A 14,429-nucleotide genomic window follows, 5' to 3' on the forward strand; every position below is an offset into this window, starting at 1 on the left:
ACAGGGCTTGTTTATTCATTGAACTTTTGACTTACAGAAACTAGCATTTTACTGTAATAAACACTTGGTTACATCTGTTACAAATTGAACACAATTGGTTATTCCAAGAATAGTGTTCCAACTCTAAACCAAAATTATAAGCAGCTGTCTGCTAATAGATACGCACACCAACTCCTCACCTTTGTGTCCTGTTGTTTAAAAATGTGTGTATCTTAAAAGTCAAGTTCAAATGGATATACTTTCTCACTTGAAAAATATGTTTCAGGGGTTTGTATTCTTTTCTGTGCTCACTCTGAAAAAAATGAACCACTCTGTGTGGAGAGAAGAAGGCTGTTGCAACTTTTTTCTCTGCGTTGTCCTTTTATGTGAATTCAAGGAAGTATTTCTCTATTCATTTTATTCACCATTCCAACTAAATTTAGCTTTCTTTTTTTAACTCTTATGGGCTGTTAAATTCACTTTGTTAGGTTTTGTTTTGTTTTGGTGTTTGCTTTTTATTTAGTACCAGCTTGGATAATGTTCCTATGACTTTGGGGAAGGTAAAACTAATTTGTTTATAAATGGTAAGCCTAATATTTAAGCATTAGCTTTTCATTTTCTTATTAACTCCTAAATGATAAAAAAAGTATAATTTACATATGAAAATCTTGGAATATAGAGAATGGTAAAAATAAAGAGAAAAAAAACCAGATCAAAAATTTGTTATCAACCCAACAAAACTAGTGTTATAGTTCTAGAGTACTTAATTCCATGACTTTTTATAGGCTTGTTTCTTTTTAAAAGTATAGTTGTCATAATGATGTGTATACATCCTTTCCTTTTTTTCATCAAATGTTTATTAACATTGCTTTTTTGTTGCATAATGTTCAAAACTATCAACTTTTATGTCTTTGAGGAGATACATGATGATTTTCTTAGTTTTTTTCATGTTGTTGAGTATTTACTTTTCACTATGATGAATAAACTATAAAAATAAAGATTATAAAAAAATAAGGTATTTGGCTTAAAGTGGAAGAATCTTTTCAGATGCTAAAATGTTTTACTAATTGACTTTTCAGTAGTATCTTAGGATAAACAACATCTAGGATTTTAAATGTACAATAGAATTATAGCTATATAATAGCTGATAATTTAGTTGGCTGTACTATGTGAGTTCAAGAGGCAATTTCCTGGATTTTAGGTGAGACCGAATCTTTTTCCAAGTTTACTTTCTGGGTGCATTTGGTCTTTTGTAAATTGTTCTTCATTACCTGACAATTTACCTACTGTATTTCTAACATTTTTCTCATATATCTGCGTATTAACTTACTGCTATTTATCATGCTAAGAAGTGTAAAATTTTTCTTTCAAATGTTTTTACCATTTGTATTTGATTGTAGTATTTGATACATACAAAATGTTGAAGCACACGATAAGTTATAAAAATAAATCTATGTTATCAAGGTAACTGGAACCCAGCAGCTTAACCAGAACATCAGCATTTACCTTAATGCTGTCTTATCCCAGTCAGTTCACTGGTGTGTTCTTCCCAGCCTCCCCTTCACTGATAAGTGATTAGTCGATGGAATTTATCATTCTCTTAGACTACGTCAGAAGAAAGAGAAAATCTGAACAGCTTGATTACTAGTAATGAAATTGAATCAATAATCAAAAAACTCTTGGGGCTCCTGTGTGGCACAGTCAGTTAAGGATCCGACTCCTGGTTTTAGCTCAGGTTGTGATCTGGGGTTGTGGGATCAAGCCCCACTTCATGCTGTAAGCTCAGTGAGGAGTCTGCTAAAGTTTCTTTCTCGCTCTCCCTCTGTCCCTCTGCTCGCTCTCTCTCTCTCTCTCTAAAATACATAAATAAATCTTAAAAAAACAAAAACTCCCAACAAACAAAAGTCACATACCAGATGGCTCTACGGGTGAATTCCCCCAACCATTTAAAAAAGAATTAATATCTATTCTTAAATTTTTCCAAAAAATTAGAGAGTCTGGAACACTTCCAAATTCATTCTGTGAGGCCAGTGATACCCTCAAACCAAAAACAGATGACAGCATAGAAAAAAAGAGTATAGGCCAATATCACTGATGAACATAGATACAGATATTAGCAAACTGAATTCAACAGTACCTTAAAGGGATCATATGCCATGACCAAATGAAATTTATTCAGGACTGCAAGGATGACTCAATAGTCACGAATTCAATCAATGTAATACATCACATTAGTAAAATGAGGGCTAAAAAATCATATGAACATCTTAATTGATGCAAAAAAAAATTTGACAAAATTCAACATCAATTTATGATAAAAACTCCAAATTATGTTAAAAACTCAACAAGGTGGATATAACAGGCCTATATCTCTCCATAATAGAGACCATACATGAAAAACCCGCAGCTAACATCATACTCAAAGATGAAAAGCTGAAAGCTTTTCCTGTAGGATCAGGAACAAGACAAGGATGCACATTCTTGCCTTTTTTATTCAACATAGTACTGGAAGTCCTGGCCACAGCAATCAGATAAGAAAAAGAAATAAAGTGCATCTAAATCAGTGAGGAAGGAGTAAAACCATCAGTATTTGTAGATGACATGATACTATATATAGAAAACCCTAAAGTCTCCAGTGAAGAATGATTAGAACTAATAACTGAATTAAGTAAAGTCACAGGATACAAAATTAATATACAGGGATCTGTTGCATTCCTATACACTAATTAACCAACAGAAAGAGAAACTAAGAAAACAGTCCCATTTATAATAGCATCAAAAAGAATAAAACTGGGGCGCCTGGGTGGCTCAGTGGGTTAAAGCCTCTGTCTTCGGCTCAGGTCATGATCCCGGGGTCCTGGGATCGAGCCCCACATTGGGCTCTCTGCCCTGCAGGGAGCCTGCTTCCTCCTCTCTCTCTGCCTAGTTGTGATTTCTGTCTGTTAAATAAATAAAATATTAAAAAAAAAAAAGAATAAAACTAACCAAGGAGGTGAAAGACTTGCACATTGAAGTTATTTTTAAGGTTTTGTCACATATGTTTGCATTTTTAAAGCAATGCTTTGTTTGCTTTTGCTTTTTTAATTTTTAAAAATTGTATCCCATTCTATGCAGCTTGGTACTTCATCTGCAATATGACGTTTCTGTGAATTATCTGTGTTGTTGCATTTAGACTTAGTGTATCCACATTTATCCTGATAAATTTTTTGGTTGAGAGAATGTTCTCTGGTTGATGAGCATTTGAGTTTTTTCCAGTTTGTTACTATCATAAATAATGGTGCTATGAATGCTGCTGTAGGCATTGACTAATGTGCATGTGCAAGAATTCTCTAAAGTGTGTTGCTGAGAACAGAATTGGTGGGTTATAGAATATGAAGAGCTTCAGTTTTAATGTGAAGGCAGCATTCGTTTTTGAAGTGGCATACCATTTTAGCTCTCCCAGTGATGTGTGAGAGTTCTTATTGATCTGCGTCCTTGCATATGCTTTGTATTGTTTTCCATAAATATATGGAAGTAAAATGGTACATTATTATGATTTTACAATTACGTTTTCCTGATTACTAATGGGATTGAGCATCTTCTTCTTAGTTTATTTACCATTTGTGGTCCCTCTTCTGTGAAATGCCTGTTATGTCTTTTGCCTGTTTTACTGTATTACTTGCTTTATTCTCATTGGGTTCAAGGACTTTAAAAATATATGTTGAATGCTATTCTAGCTATCTATACAAAAATATATATATTGAATGCTATTCCTTTGATGGTTATATGTATTGCAAATAGTCTTCTTCCAGTGTTTGGCTTGTCTTTTAACTTTCTTTATGATACCTTTTTAAAAAAATAGAGATTAATTGAGTTTTGATTAATCTCCAATAAACTGAACTTATTTTAAATGTGCAACTAAATAAAATTTGACATCTGTATACATAGGAAGCCATCAACACAATCAAGATAATGAACTTACTCAACACTCCCAAAAGTTCCCTTGTTCCTCTTAATAATCCTTTTCTCTTGTTCCCTATACTCCCCATCTCCAGGTATCCACTGATCTATTTTCTGTCACCTAGATTAATTTACATTTTTTAGAGTTTTATACAAAGGGAATCACACAGTCTGCATTCAGTTTTGTCTGTCTCCATTCACTTAGGGCAATTATTTTGGATTCATCCATATTGTTGCATACATAGTTAATTCATTTTTATTACTGAGTAATATTCAATTATATGGAGAGGCTACAATTTATTTATCTATTCCCCCCATTTTTTTAAGATTTTATTTATTTGAGAGAGAGTGTGTGCATGAATGGGGGCAGGGGAAGGGCAGAGGGAGAGGGAGAAGCAGACTCCCCGCTGAGCAGGGAGCCTGATGTGGAGCTCAATCTCAGGACCCAAGATCATGACCTGAGCTGAAGGTAGACACTTAACCAGCTGAGCCCCTCAGGTGTCCCATCCATTCCGTTTTGTTGTATATTTGCGTTGTTAAAGTTCTTAGGCTGTTAAAAACAAAGCCAGTCACAGAAGCCTTTGGATGAACATGTATTTCTTTTATCTTTCAGCATACCGAGCAGTAGAATGGCTGGGTGTATGATTGGTGTGCATTTAAATTTTAAGAGAGTGCCCAACTGTTTTCCAAAGTAGTTGTACCATTTTACACTCCAGCTAGCAGTGTATGAGGGTTTCTTCGGGGTATCTTTCTAGGAACAGAAGTTCTTAATTTTAAGATGGTTGAATATATTGCTAATTTCTTTCATTACCTCTTCATGTTACTTAAGAAGTTCCTTCCAACCTGAGACCATAATGATATTCTCCTATATGTTTAAGTTTTTTAGGTTTTCACTTTTGAAAAGTGAATTTCAAGTCTTTAATCCCTTGGTGTGGTGAGTGTGCTGTAATGTGGAATCCAATTTTGTTTCTCCCACGTGGATAATGAGTTGTCTTGGCACCATATATTAAACTTGTATCCTTTCTCTTGTGATCTTCAATGCCACCTCTGCCATACGTCATATTTTCATGTGTAAGAGGCTCAGAGGGTCATCTCTGTTCTGTTTCACTTGTCTGTCCATAAGTTAGTGCCACACTATGGTGATCAGTCACTACAGTTTTATTATTGTTAAGTCCTGAGATCTGATAGTGCAAATCCTTTTACCTTTTCTGTCTTCAAGTGCTGTTCTTGCTTTTTGCTCTTCCATATATAGTCTGGAACTGACTTTCCAAGTTCTGTTGGAAATAAACAACAACAACAAAACATGTCTGGGATTTTGATTGAATTGCATTTAATTCAAAGTTCAATTTGAGAAGAAACAAAATGTCTAAAAAATTGAGTATATTATTCTGACCCATGGACATGACATTTCTTTCTCTCTGAGTCCTTAGTGTCTTTCAAAAGAGTTGTGTATTTTTTTCCGTGCATGTTTTGCACACATTGGTTAGTTTTATTCCAAAATTTTGTATATTGAAGGAAGATAGTCTCTTTTAAATTCTACTAGTGCTTCACATTTTAATAAGAATTTAGTCTCTTGCTTTTCAAATTTCCCTACCATTATCCAATCTGTCAGTGCACACACAGACACTTTCATGAAATTAATCTGAAAGTTAACACACAAACAAATCTTTTGGAATAACACACCCTTTTTTTCAATAAATGTATGTTTTGCAGTCTGTTTCAGTTACTATGATTATATTAATTAAAATTGTATTTGTTAGACTATATCATTTTTCTCATAACTATTAATGTATTTATTTAATTATCTCTTGGCAGTTAACCCATTTCGATGTCTACTGGTAATTATTTTCTATTAAATGCCTTCATTTTTTTAAACTTAAATTAACCTCTTGGTGAGCTGGAATGTATCATCAGTCAGTTTTTGTAAAAAACTTATTGAGAGGTAAATTTATCAGCTTTTTTCATCTGCTAGATGATTTTTTTTATAACATTCCTCATTTGCGGGTATAGTTACTTAACAGATGTTGTCCTAACATATGGATAGCATATAGATACTTAGAAAAATCCTAAATCATAAACTTTTCTCCTCCATGTGCTGTAAACAGCCTTATTGTCTGGCGTTTATTACTATAGAAAAGATAATGGAAAAGAAACTGTAGTCAATTTTTTTTACCCCAGTTTGGTTGATTTTAGGACACCTTAAAAATATTCCTTAAGTTTTAAATTTTTATGAGGCTATGTCATAATAGTTATTTCTGCTCATTAAGTTTCTCTGGAAGATGTTAAACTATCAAGTTCTGATGTCAAGTTTGCTTTTTTAGGTCTGGAATATTTTATCTTCTCCTACCTTCTATTATTGCTTCTCATCCATACATTTATTCTTTTATGGGTGGGTTTCCTATCTAAGATTTGTCCTTCAAGTATGCCATTCCCTTTGTGCATTTTTTTTTTTTTACAACTTTATTCATTTGGCCTTTGTTCTGGGAGTGCTTCTTAAGTTTATTCTCTACGATATGAATTGATTTTATGTATGCCTACTGATTTTATTTCAGTTACTACATATTTCATTTTGCTATGCTTGTATCTTATTTCAGGTAGTTCTTATTTAATACATTCTTTTAACCTATTGGGCTCAAAAAGCAGATACTCTTAAAACTATTTTTCTGTTTCTTAAAGTCTGTGTGAGCGAGAGGATGAGGAGGAGGCAACAGAGGGTTTTTGTTTAAGTCATATACTTTGCTTTTTCTTTTTTTGGGGCAAGAGAAATTTACAGATAGGTAATTGATTAATTTAGCACATACTTACTGAACACCTGCTACATCCCAGGCACAGTCCAGGCACTGGTGATAGAGCACACACACAGACACAGACACACATGGACACACACACACACACACACACACACACACACACATCCCCACTCTCATGGAGGTTATAGTCTCTTGGGGAGACACAGGCAATCAGCAAACAAATAAAACGTTTATACATCAGTGGAGAGATGTGACCTAGAGAAAAATAAGGTGAAGAAATGAGAGAGGAAGTGTGGGGGTGCGTATGGGCAGCTTTCATACTAAAAAGGTGAAGATTTTTAGGGGAGAGGATTCCAGGTGGAAAAAAACTGCTAGTCCAAAAACCTACAACAGGAGCATGCCTGGTATATATGAGGACTGACAAGAATGCCCAGGTGACTTGAGTTGAACCAGTGAGGGGCCCAGTAACAGGACGTGATGTCAGGAGGGCAATAGGGACCAGATCGCACAAGGCTCCTTGGCTTTGACTTCTGGCGTCACGAGATGGGCATGCAGCAGAGGATTTGAGAACAGAGATGTGACATGATCTTACCTTTTTTTTTTTTTTTTAAACAGGATCACTCTGGCTTCTTGGTTGGACGCTGAGTGCGGAGGCCAGAAGACCAGCTGAGAAGCTGTTGCAGTGGCCCAGGTAAGGGACGCTGGTGACTCGGGCCAGGGGGTAGCAGCGGCGGAGTGCCAGCTCTAGGTTGATTTTTTACATAGTTTGAAGCAGAACTAACATGATTGGCTGAAGCTTTGGATGTCAGGTGGAAGAGAGAGAATTCAGGGTAAGTTCAAGTTCAAGGGTATTTGCTTGAAAAGTAAAATGGAGTTGCCACCTCTGAGCAGAAGACAAGAAAGAGGATCAGATTTGGGAAGAGGGGGACTTCTGTTTTACATGTCGTAGGTTTGAGCTGCCTCTTGGATATTGACATGCAGACCATTGGACTCGCCAGTGTGAGGTTCAGGGGAGAGGTCAGTCCAGAGAAATGACTTGAGCGTTACTGGTGGATGGATGGTCTTTAAAGCCGTAATTCCAGATGGCACCAAAGGGGGAGCTGTAGATAAATAACTATGCTGACATTTCCGCCTGTTTAATTCACTTTTGAGTTTGACTTGTTGATCCTTACTTATCTCTGCCGCTGTCCTGGGAGATTGGCTTTAGGGCTTCTCCGGCGTTTGTGAGCATGTTGGGTTGTTCTGTGAACGTAAAAGGTCCACGTGGGTTTGTGTGGGAGCAGATACAGAGTGGGAGGTTTGTCCTCCCCTCTTCACTGCTGAGTGCAGAGATTTTCTTCTAGATCTAAATTCTGTGTGCAGGTTGTGTCGTACCTGGGATAAAAAAGACATTCGCAAATCCTGGCTCGTTCTGCTGGCTGTGGGTTGCCCACTCCTTCAGTCTGGTTGCTTAGCACAGTGGCCAGCCCGAGCTCTGTTGCTCTGCAGCTGGACCGCGGGGGTGAGCACTGCCCTCAGGTGTGGACCCCCGGACAAGGCATTTGTCCAGTGGTGGACAAATACAGGCCCCTCGAGTCATTCCTGGAATTGATAAAAAGCCGGTGGAAAAAAGAAATCCCCTTTCCACTGGAATTTCTTAATGATTACAGTCCCGAAATTGACAGTTATTACTCCCCTGCTACACAGAGGGAGCGTGTTTATAGCAGGAGAGAATACAGCTTTCATAAAGAGGACAAGCGAGGTGAGAGATGGGAGAGAAAATGTGTCCTAGATATATTGTTTAAAGATCCTGCTCTGAGCCGTCGGATGGCTGCGTGCTTGCTTGTTTCCTTCCTTCCTTCCTTCCTCTGCCTTTCCTCCTTGCCTCTCTTCCTTCCTTCTTTCTTTCTGGAATATGCTTTTTGGAATTGGCTTTCTGTACATTTGCAGTTGGAATAGTTCTGATTTCACGCCCGTTCAATCCTTCAGGCAATCCTCAGGCACAGGTGTGGGAAATAAAGGTCCTTACAAATGGTTCATTGCACAAAAGAAGCACGTTCAGGTGCTCAACTAAACTCTTTTTTCTTTTTTTTTTTTTTTAAGATTTTATTTATTTATTTGACAGACAGAGATCACAAGGAGGCAGAGAGGCAGGCAGAGAGAGAGAGAGAGAGAGAGAGGAGGAAGCAGGCTCCCTGCTGAGCAGAGAGCCCGATGTGGGGCTCGATCCTAGGACCCTGGGATCATGACCTGAGCTGAAGGCAGAGGCTTTAACCCACTGAGCCACTCAGGTGCCCCAACTCTTTTTTCTATGTCTTAGAGATGCTGTCACTAAGTCATGTCAGGGTGTGTTTTTCTGCGGCACATAGGCTGGGCATGCAGAACCAGCTCTGGTCAGCTTGAACTGCCAGCCAAGACCGGAGTGGTAGTCCGTGGCGAATGAGTTCGTAGAAGTCCTTTCCTCCCTGTTTTCATTTTAGTAGAGGAGACAGATACTAAACAAATACATGTAATTTAAATAATCAAGCAGAGAAAGGGACAGGATGCTTAGGCCCAGTTATGGATAGGAAGGGCCACTCTGGAGAGAGATCTTTGAAGATTGTAAGAGCAAAGTAAGCGTGTGAACATGTGGTGATCTGCGGGGATGTGGTCCAGGCAGAGGAAATAGGGCCCCAAGAGGGAATGAGCTTGTGTAAGCAGGTGCCAGAAGGCTGGTGGCAGTGGGTGGGGGAGGGACCATGGTGACGGAGGGGAAGAATGGCAGTCAGAGTTGTAAAGGGACCTGGTTCTGTCCAGCCTCAGGGTGTGAAGGTAAGAATCTGGGATGTTCTGAAGAGAGGACCTTCAAGTGGGTAAAATTAGGGAGGGCTGCTGGGAGGAGGTGGCAGGGCCAGGAATGCTGGCCTAAGCTCTTCCCATCTAGGCCTCTTTCTGCTTCACTGCAGCCTTGGGGGTTGGGGAGGAGGGGCGTGGAACAGGGTCTACAGGCCTTAGCAGGATTTTGGTATTTGTCCAAGAGCAGTGAGGAGTCATGGAAGGGTTTTAAGCCATAACAGGGTATGGTTGGATCTTCATATCAGTATAGTACTTGGAATCAGAGGAAGGGAGCATTATATAGTAGAAATCTCTGGTATTCCCCCCACCCTGAAAATATATTTAAGATTGCCAGCAACAAAAATAAAATTCCCTCTAATCCATACCTTTCCCCACCTCCTCAGAAAAAAAGAAACCAGACCACTTCTGAGTGCAATGAGGAGCCTTAGGTTGGCACTTTTTTTTAAAGATTTATTTATTTATTTGAAGGGGGAGGGCGTAGGGAAAGGGGGAGAGAGAGTCCCAAGCCAACTCCGCACTGAGCATGGAGCCCTGACGTGGGGCTCGATCTCACAACTCTGAGCCCAACCCAAGACCCGGCACTCAACCCACCGCACCACCCAGGCACCCCTGGACTGGCTTTAAACAGGGAAGTGATGAGATTCGATTTATACTTTAAAACCATCACTAATGTTAGGGGCTGACACTGTGGTCCAGGGGAGAGGCGGTGGTGACAGGGAGTCACAGAAAGCGGGAGATAAAGCTGATGGGATTTGCTGATGAAGTAGCCCTGGCGTTTGAGCAGGGGACGGTCTCATATTGCCTGCGTGAGTCATTGTGCCTCCTTAGAGATATGGGGAAGTCCGAAGGGGCACATTTCCAGAGCGGCTGTAGAAGCGTTGTTTTTGAGTGCCCTTTGTGCTCACGTAATATGGCTGTGCGGAGCTGGTCCGGATATCCAGCTAGATGGGCCTGTCTGCTGTGTCGATTTGTCTGGAGCTCTCGGGAGAGGCCGGAGAAGGAGATACTTGAAGAAGTCAGAGGCCTGCAGGTGGATGTAAGACAGTCCGATGGGATGCGAGGTGCTAAGGTGTGAGCTTGGGGAAGTTGGAAGCCTCAGCTCCTGAAAGAAGAGGCTTCTAGACTTGAGAAGGACTGCCACAAAGCCGGACACTAGGTCTGTGTGGCACCCTGGGGACCAGGCGCACGAGTGTTTCAGGAGAAGGGGGATTTGTATAAAATACTGCTGAGTGGCCAGGTATAATCGATGGGACATGAGTCGTTGGACTTGCCTTTATCATCATACAACATTAAGGCCAAGTTTTGAGAGACATGGAAAACACTCCAGCCAGGGACTGGTTCTCGACCAAGCACAGAAGGGGCAGTCCCTCTTCTGTACCAACCACTAGCAGGACATCCAGAAGCTGCCGGAACCCAGTCCCGCCTCTGGAGCAGTATTACAAGTGATGAGTTGACTTATCTGGTATAAAAGCCAAAATGGCACCCCTCATGCTGTGGTGGGGAAAAACACAGGATGCTGGGAGTTTCAGTAAGAGTAAGATTATTTTATTACTTCTGCATAATTAATGTTTGAATGTGACCTGCCCAGGAAACATGAATGTTACGTTCGGTACCAAACTGAAGCTCCTGCCCCCATCCCACTGCCCTGCTCTGCGGGCTCCAGGCCACAGATGAACTTTGCAAAAATCAGGTAGTTGTTAGCACGGTCTGTTGGCAATCCCATCCAACATCTATTTTCATGATTAGTTCAGAGGTATTGTTTCTTTTGCAAATCACCGCATGATATGTGCTAAAGTCAGTCCAGGGCTTTTTTTTTTTTTTTTTTTTTTTTACAGACAGAGATCACAAGTAGGCAGAGAGGCAGGCAGAGAGAGAGGGGGAAGCAGGCTCCCCGCTGAGCAGAGAACCCGATGTGGGGCTTGATCCCAGGACCCTGGGATCATGACGTGAGCCGAAGGCAGGGGCCTTAACCCACTGAGCCACCCAGGCACCCCAGTCCTGGGCATTAAATTGGATTGGACATGTGATGGTTTGGAAAGTTTGGGGGGGCATCTTATTAGGACATTTCAGTGGAATAAATAATAGCCACTTGAACTGTTTGGAAGACAGCACAATTCCATTCACTCTTAGGGAGGAAGGATCTAAGGAATAGAGGTAACGAGGGTGATTATGATACAAACAGTTGTAGTTGTAGAGTATACACCCAGCTACGTGGAGAGAAATGACCAGGACTTACCTCGTGAGCTCTGCGCAACATGTTTTTATATTTTGGAGTTCTCATATTTGAGGCTTATGTCTAGTCTGTGAGCTAACTAATCTCTGGAAAGTAGCCACTACTGAGCTGTCCAGTGCTCTCAGTCTTTTACAAATTGCATTTTTATTTATTTTTATTTTTACTTTTTTAAAGATTTTGTTTATTTGACAGAGAGACACACAAGCAGGGGGAGTGGGAGAGGGGGAAGCAGGCTTCCCGCTGAGCAGGGAGCCCCATGCGGGGCTCAATCCCAGGACTTTGGGATCACACCCTGAGCCAAAGGCAGATGCTTAACAACGGAACCACCCAGGCGCTGCTACAAATTGCATTTTTAAAGACTGGTATTGAGAGAATAGAACTAGTAAAACCTGAACCTTCTCATAGACTAGTTTTCTGGAACAGCTTCCATTGGGCCGATGTCTGAATATTTGGTTAATGTGACCGGTATTTGATGTGTCCTTTCTAATCTTCAGAAGAAATTTAAATGTCTCTGGGAACACAGTTAAGAGAGTAATTAACTTTTGCTGGCAGGGGTCAGGAAAGACTTCAGAAAACATGTAACATTTGAGGCAAGGCTAGAAGAATGGATAGTTTTCTGATAGAAAAAATGGAAGAATTAGCACCCCACGCAGAGGGGAAGCAGGAGCAAAGGCCAGGCCATGTGAAAGTGCCCAAAGGCGCTTGGATCCAGGCCAATCCCAATGAGGGAATGAACACTTTGGAATGAAGGACTTTAAAGACAGGAGCAGACCTTGGTGGTGTCCACGGCTTCTGGCTAGCAAGTATGTGAGCTGCTAGGTGGCCTGCTGTCTCTGGGGCAGGACTGAGTGCGGCTTCCTACTGTGACACTCTCCTGCTGCTTTGACATTTGCATGAACCCAGCAGAGGATGCAAACTGGTGTGGCTCAGAACTAAGGATTGATTTTCAGTCCCAGGAAGGTTTGTAGGTGACCTTTAGAGCCAGCAGAACTGGGTGATTTCTCCAAGAACAAACTGGAATGAGTGAGGTGTCCGACTTCCAAACACCAGGCTTTCCTTGATATCTGTTAACCCAAGTGGGGGTCCTACCCAGGTGTATCATGAAGGCGGTCAGGGGAGGGGCAGGGATAACCATTTCCTCCAGTATCAGTGGGAAGTATCTGAGAGATGCCATCATGGAAATGAATATGAGTATGCTAAGACTAGAGACTTTCCCATTGAGATCAGAATACCCCTGTATTAGGGTTCTCCAGAGACAGAGAATCAATAGCGTGTGTGTGTATGTGTGTTTGTGTGTATAGAGAGAGAGGGCGATTTTAAGGAATTGGCTCATGTGATTGCTGAGACTGGAAAATCCAAAATCTGTAGGTCAGGGGTGCCTGGGTGGCTCAGTGGGTTGAAGCCTCTCCCTTCAGCTCAGGTCATGGCCTCAGGGTCCTGGGATCGAGCCCCGCATCTGGCTCTCTGCGCAGCGGGGGGCCTGCTTCCTCCTCTCTCTCTGCCTGACTCTCTGCCTACTTGTGATCTCTGTCTGTCAAATAGATAAATGGAATCTTAAAAACAAACAAACAAAGAAAACAAAATCTGCAGGTCAGACAGAAGACTCAGGACAGAGCTCATACTGCAGTTCTTATTTGAAGGCTGTCATCTGTTGAATTCCATCTTGTTTGGGGGAGGTCAGTCTTTGTTTCTTTAAGCTCTTCAACTGATTGGATGGGGCCCACCTATGTTATGGAGGGTAATCTGCTTTCCTCAATGTTCACTGTTTTCATTATTAATATTTGGGTGCTTGGGTGGTGCATTTTTTTTTTTTTTTTTAAATATTTTATTTATTTGACAGAGAGAAATCACAACTAGGCAGAGAGGCAGGCAGAGAGAGAGGAGGAAGCAGGCTCCCTGCGGAGCAGAGAACCCGATGTGGGGCTCGATCCCAGGACCCTGGGATCATGACCTGAGCCGAACGCAGAGGCTTTAACCCACTGAGCCACCCAGGCACCCCTGGGTGGTGCATTTTGTTGAGCATCTGACTCTTGATTTTGGCTCAGGTCATGATCTCAGGGTTGTGGGATCAAGCCCTGAGTTGGGCTCTCTCCTTAGCGAGGAATCTGCTTGTCCCTCTACTCCCCCTCCACCCTTCTTCCCCACTCTCTCTCTCTCAAGTAAATAAATAAAATCTTTAAAAATAAAATTTAAAAAATACCAGTATGCAAAAAACACCCTCACAGAAACATTCAGAATAACGTTTGACAAAATATCTGGGCACCGTTAACCATCACAACCTCTAACAACTGATATAGAATGAGGGCACTCTGTTAGAACTCAGTATCCGTCTGTCATCTTTTGCCAACAGCAGGGATTCTTTATTATTTTTTTCCAAGTTGCTGTGTCCCCAGTACCAATAGTATTCCCTAGCACATACTAATGCTTAAGAAGTGTTATATAAATGAATGAGTAATAGAATAAACATTTGATTTCAGTTATTTGGAAACATAGAACCTGATGGTTCTTTCCATCCTGCCCACAATGTTTGTGCTAACATAATATGATCGCACGGAGCTGCTCTGTATGTCCGGCTTGAGCCTGGGCACCTTTACCCGACATAAATTAGCCATCTATGGAAATTGATTGTAAGTTTTTTCATGTTGCTGATTACCATGCAGAGACTGGGACTAGACTTCCTACATCGTGGTTTGGCAGGTCCCAGTGAGCAGCTC

The 14,429-nt window shown here is 40.9% G+C and overlaps 1 protein-coding gene across 1 annotated transcript in view; it reads left to right on the plus strand.

Annotated features, from left to right (window-relative positions):
* The first annotated feature begins 7,283 nt into the window (after positions 1 to 7,283).
* KIAA1217 (KIAA1217 ortholog) overlaps positions 7,284 to 14,429 on the plus strand; it is a 692,194-nt gene continuing 685,048 nt past the window's right edge. Inside the window, exon 1 of the mRNA XM_046013815.1 lies at positions 7,284 to 7,359. The gene's annotated coding sequence lies outside the window, so the exon portion shown is untranslated. The remainder of the gene's footprint in view (positions 7,360 to 14,429) is intronic.

This window comes from Meles meles, chromosome 7 (genome assembly GCF_922984935.1).
Source record: "Meles meles chromosome 7, mMelMel3.1 paternal haplotype, whole genome shotgun sequence".
Classification (NCBI taxonomy): domain Eukaryota; kingdom Metazoa; phylum Chordata; class Mammalia; order Carnivora; family Mustelidae; genus Meles; species Meles meles.